This window comes from Acomys minous, assembly GCF_964271855.1.
Source record: "Acomys minous genome assembly, chromosome: 7".
Lineage (NCBI taxonomy): Eukaryota > Metazoa > Chordata > Mammalia > Rodentia > Muridae > Acomys > Acomys minous.
This window is the reverse complement of record NC_140488.1, coordinates 70716173-70722172: the sequence shown is the minus strand read 5'-3', so window position 1 is coordinate 70722172 and position 6000 is coordinate 70716173.

Below are 6000 nucleotides of genomic sequence, written 5' to 3'. Positions count from 1 at the left end.
TTGTTATGCTTCCTAGAGTTCTAGGAAGACTCAAGTGATGAAATGGCTGTGAATACTCTTTCCTGGGAGCTATGAGACAAGAGTCACCCAAGGGTTTAAACTCATTGCAAAGAAAGTTAAGTAAGATTAGCACCAGTCCACAGTGCAAGTGAGGAAGCAAGAAATTTTGCCCTTGGTACTCTCTGCTTCTTGCCACCCAGATAACATCTCTGATCTCAATGTCTTTTTTTCCCGGTATCTATCTGACGTCTTTGCTTCTGGTTGGCTGTCAACATCTCTGGGACCAGGTTTTAGAGTAGCTCCACTTTCATACCAGCTTATTCTGTTTATGCTGTGATTTCCCCTTGCCTTCTGGCTATGTAAATCCCACATGGCAACAGAAAGGAAGAGTTACTGAGTCTGGGGAGAGATGGTGTTGTGATTTCAATGACCCTCATAGGCTCATTTTTTGAATGCTTAGGCTGTTTGTTTGTTTCTTTTTGTTTTTGTTTTTTTTTAATGCTTTGAGGTTTCAAAATGCCCTTGCCAGGCCCAGTCTTTCTTGCTCTCAGCCTCTGATAAGTATAAACTATTAGCTATCTATAGCTCCAGCACCACGCCTGTCTGCCTGCCTGCCTGCTACCATGATGGTCATGGACTCATTCTCTGCAACTGTAAGCAAGCCCCCCAATTAAATGCCTTGTTTCGTATATTGACTTGTTCATGATGTCTCTTTAAAGCAGTAGAAAACTAAGACAGATGATAATTTAGTCTAGCAGCCCCCTATTTATGGTGGCACATTCATCAAATCCCCTACCTTGCTCTTACATCACAGATGTGAACAACAGGTGTCAGGGACATCACTGAAAATGGAAGAAGATAAGACACTTTGAAGTAATGACTGACATGCTTAAGTGCACAGTGCATATTAGTAGCAGATCCAGAAGTAAGCCCAGTCTTCTGTCCCCACCCCCTGCCTACCAGATAGAATCTCTAAGGGAACATGCTTCTTCATCAGAAGATGATCTCTTCCTGTTGGAAGCTGGTCAGCAAAAGAAATGCAACCAGCTGCAAGCAAGGATCCACCCAGTAGCAGCTGGTTCTATGAACTCCTCTCCCCCACCCCCACCCCAGCCCCAGAGGCTCAATTCTAGGCCTGAACAATGCAAGCATCAGCCAGGCTGTGGGGGTGCAATACAGAACCGGGCCCCTCCTCCTCCTCTTCCCCTCTAGATCCCTGGAGCTTGAGCCTTGGAAAAGTCACACATTTCAGGGAGGAGGCCTCCCCATGACAGCTGCAAGCAGGTTATTCCAGAGAACATTGAGATGGCAGGAATATTTTCCAGTTGAAATCAACCCAATTCCCTTTGCGTTTGAGTCTCGGGAACATTCATGATGAAAATCTAGACAGCATGACATTGTATGAACTCTGAAAGCCGGGCTGATGCTACTCTGGGTGGTGTTGCCTTTGGCTCATGCTGAAGACCGAGTCAGAGTCCTGGAAAGGTTTGGCTAAAGTAGCTTCAGCCAAAGACCCTGTGCCATCCATATTTTAAAGGCTGCTGGGTGTAGTGCTGACCCAGTCTCAGAGAAAATGATTGTTTTCTTACACTTTGTCCAAGGAAGATCTGGGGTTGTGGGTATCACTGCAGGAAGTGATTAGCTGCATCTTGGTTCTAGCTACTTAAGGAAGGAAAAAAGAATGACCAAAAGAAAACCCCAGAGGCTGCAGATAGTGGTGGTTCATTCTCTCCCAGGATGCCACTGGTATCAGACATGGCCAAGGGATTTCGCACCAAGATTGGGGGTGGAGTCTAGCATCATACTAGAGGAGGGACTCTGGTCTGGAAGTGAAATCTGGTCTTCTGATATTTTCCTTCCATACTCCAGCCCGGACCCTCTCAGAAATATGAGAATCTCAGTACGCTGAGATGGCCATCCTTGAGAATGGAGAGTTGGAGATGGTCAGCTGTTAAAAGCACATCAGTTCCCGGCTCCCACAGGGTTGGAGGGGGTAGCTCACAACTCCAGCTTCAGAATATGACACCCTCTTCTGGCCTCTGCAAGCACCTGCACTCACACGCACACGCACACACGAGTTAAAATAGTCCCTTAAGACATTAAATGAGCATGCTTACCCCAGCCACACAAGTGCAAGTACGGGCTGTTGCCTGGAAACCCATAGAAGCAGGAAGTAGGCTATACTACTCACTGGCTTCCTAACAACTTCCTTTCCCTTCATTGGTCTTCAGTTTCATCACAGTAATCTACAAGGACAATAAAGCCTGCCTAATTCATCAAGCAGATTACTTACTTTTTATTGCTGTGATAAAATACCATAACTATAAGCAACACATAGATAGATAGAAAGAAGGGTTTACTTGGGCTTACAGGTCCAGAGGGTTAAGTGTGTGTCACTTATCACTGCAGGGACGTGCTGCAGAGCCAGGTATGATGGCAGGAACAGCTGAATGCTCTGATCACAAGCAGCAAGCAGAGAGGATGCACTGACAATGGCACATGGCTTTGGAAATCCTAAAGCCCAGTCACAGTGACATAGTTCCTCTTACAAGGCCACAACTCATAAACCTACTCAAACAGTGTCACCAACCAGGCACCAATACTCAGATGCCTGAGACTATGGCAGACATCTCATTTAACACTTGGTCCGAAGCAAATGAAATAATGGGTACAAGGGAGCTTTGAACGTTGTCAACTATAAGGCTCCTTCTTGTAGATAAGGTGTTAGGAGCACTAGGCAATATAACTGACCTGGGGGCATGTACAAGGAGTCTCCCTAGAGTCAGGGCTTTGTGAGAGGAGAGGAAGGAACATCCAAGCTCTCTTTAAACTGTGGCTCCTGGGACTGTAACACATAGAAAGAAACCCGAGTGCAGAAGAAATCCAGACAGCGGAGAAGAGCGGTGGCCGTTCACTAGGACTTCTCTGGGAGGAGTCTAGGTTGAGCTTTGCCATGTTTCAAGGCCGGAATTGGCTCCAGCTTTCAAATGGCATCATCATTAAAGGCTGCAATCCCAAAGGAAATGCTGGCTTGTTGAGCTAAGTCACCTCTTCTGTTAAAAACACAGGTGTACTCTCAGCAAGGAAAGAGGAGAGGGGCTGTAGCATTTGCACCCTATTGTAAAGGTTTCTTCTTACTGCTTTGATCCCTCCAAGCACTATCCCATTCCACCCTACCAGGTATCACTGCGCTGCCCTACCACAGTAGCCTATTAAATTGTAAACAATACTACAACTTAGCTCCAGAACCTTCCGCAGCATCCCATTCTCAACAGGACCAAAAGCTTCAACCTGGCATTCTGGAATCTGAATCATCTTGCTCTAGCCTGCTTCCAGCTGTGCCTTAAATGAATGCCATCTGTGTTTTGGCTAAATGTCTCTGTTCCAGAAGCCACAGAGAGAACATGCATTACATGGAGAACACACTGCACTAGGAGTCCAGAGAACTGGTTCCAGTCCCAGCTCTTACATTCATTTTCTTGGTGATCTTATCTAAGTCATGTATTCGATTATAATGTCTACAATGGTACAACTACTTGCAAAGTATAATCAAATCGATTTCCTAGTAACTTAAAGTATGGGTATTTTTAATCTCTCTGTGTGCTTGCATGTGTGAATAGAAGACAATGTTGAACACAGGTCCTTCCCTTCCACTTTGAGAAAGTACCACTTCATATACCAAACTAGCTAGCACTGGATTCACAAACATGCTGTGACCAACTTTCTGTGGGTCCGGGGAAATTGAGCTCATGCTCACACTTGCATAGCAAGCGCTTAACCCCGTTGATCCATCTTATTTCTCTGGGTAGCTTAATTTTTAATTTTTAAAATGTTTATATCCGGGAGGGGGGCATTTCATCTCTCTCCCTCCTCTTCCTCCAGTTCTTTTCATGTCCCTCCCACTCCTTGTCAAATTTATAGCTTCTTATTCTTTTATCATAGTTGTTACATGAGTTTATAAAAACTAGAGCATAGACTAGATCCTCTCTATACTGTCACCCATGTTCACCTTCTGTTTTCCAAAGTGAGAAGCACATTACTTGAGTTATAACCAGCATCCACTGACTCACCCAGAATCCTAGATAAAGGAAAACCCCTCCAGTTTTAATGCTGTGCAAGCTAAAGTCCTATGCTATTTTGTTTTCGTTTTTGTCATTTGCTTTACATTCATGTTTCTTGAAGTCTTTTTTCCTTCCTAGAAAATTTCTCAGTTCCCTCTGTTTAAGAAATCATCACACTCTTATATTAGGAACTCTTTCCAAGCAGGACTCGGCCATAGCCTCCCGGCCCAGTGAACTCTCCTTTACTCTGCTATCTCTAATAATGGCTGTGCCTAGTCTTTGGTCCTTTATAAGAGTCACCTTGTGGCTTCTCTGTCACCCATCTAGAACAGGGTGCCTTACCTAACCAGTCTACTGACAGTGCAGTTCCTGAGGCTGTCTGTCTGTCTGTCTGCCAGGCTTTGACAGAAACTTTATAGGCAATGAGAGTAAAGGACTTACTGGATAATAGATTCAATAAAATATCATCTTATCATTACTGCCACTACCACCACTATCCCTGAAATATATAGAATACCATTTTAAATATGTTCTCTATCCATTATAGTGTACAGTCAGAGAAGCAGAGCTGGAAGGACTTCAGATGGTACCCATGCAGTGATTCCCTTTGCCCTGACTCCCTGCAATGTCTGGTTCGCAGGCTCTAGGATATTGCTGATGATGATCTGAGCATCATATTTCAAGATCTGCTCACCTAGTCTGATCCCACCACTTGCTAAATGAAGAAACAAGGCTCAGCAAGAGACAGAGACTTCTCTAAGATTACCCCCAGAAACCATCGATCAAGCTGTGGCTCCTGACTGTTTTGTTTTGTTTTTTTTAGTTTTTGTTTGTTTGTTTGTTTTTTGTTTTTCAAGATAGGGTTTCTCTGAGGCTCCTGACTCTTAAAGCCACAGTGCTTTCTTCCTCATCGCGGCTAAAACTGCTCCCTTTCTTTCTTCCTTCCCTAGAGTGCAATGAAGAAGAATCCGCCGGTGTCTGGAAAAGCCCTTTGGGTCCTGCACAGTTAAGATGTTCATAACCAGGTGGCAGTGTTATTGCTCAGCAGAGACATCTGATCCCAATTAGAGCTCTTCTCCTCACTGCCTGGCCTTATGTTTAGATGCTCCTCTTTGCCCCCACCCTCTCTCCCTGCTGTGCCTGCAACAAAGAGCCACCCTTTTTGGACCAGAGCCAGCTGTGGTCACTGTTACTAGCTGTGCCTTCCCTGAGGCTGTATGCAGATGGAAAGGCCTAGTACAACCAAGGGGGTTGATGAGGTGCCTAGCTTGCTTCAAGCAGAGCTCCAGATGGGACTACGGCTCAGATTCCACCTCTGACCTATACATACCCCCAACCAAGAGAAGCCTGGAAAGTACAGGCCAGTACAAGTCCTGCTACAAATGGAGGATGCCCTTTATGCATTTGTCCCACCAGGCAGCAGACCACATAGGCAAGAGGCCTATTCAGTAGTCACATCGTAGATTATACAGGGTTTAGGAAACTATAGATGACAGGTGGAATTCTGTCTGTGACCTGGTTTTGTACTTCAAATGACTGAAAGGTTTTCTTTTTTTGACACATTTAATGGGATTTCAGAAACAAGAGGGGAAGGAGATGGTGGCTGTCGCAACAAACCATTAGTAGACCACGAAGCATAATATATTGACTATCTGCTTCTTTATAGGTAAAGCATGCTGACCCTTGGACTTTAGAACCCTCCAAGTCCCAAATGTCAGCCTGAAAAGGACTTTGAGAGCTCAGGATCAAACTGCATTTCTTGATGTCCTCAGGTTCTAGAATTGGCTCAACTGATATCTCTGAGCTTAGCAGCAAGCATCTCTACCTCATTCCACCTACCAGATAAAATATATCTATTTCATTTATAAAATCAGTTACTCTGCTTTTGAAAATATTAAAACCTCAGTAGCAGGGGGAACCAAAGATCCCCACTATAGTA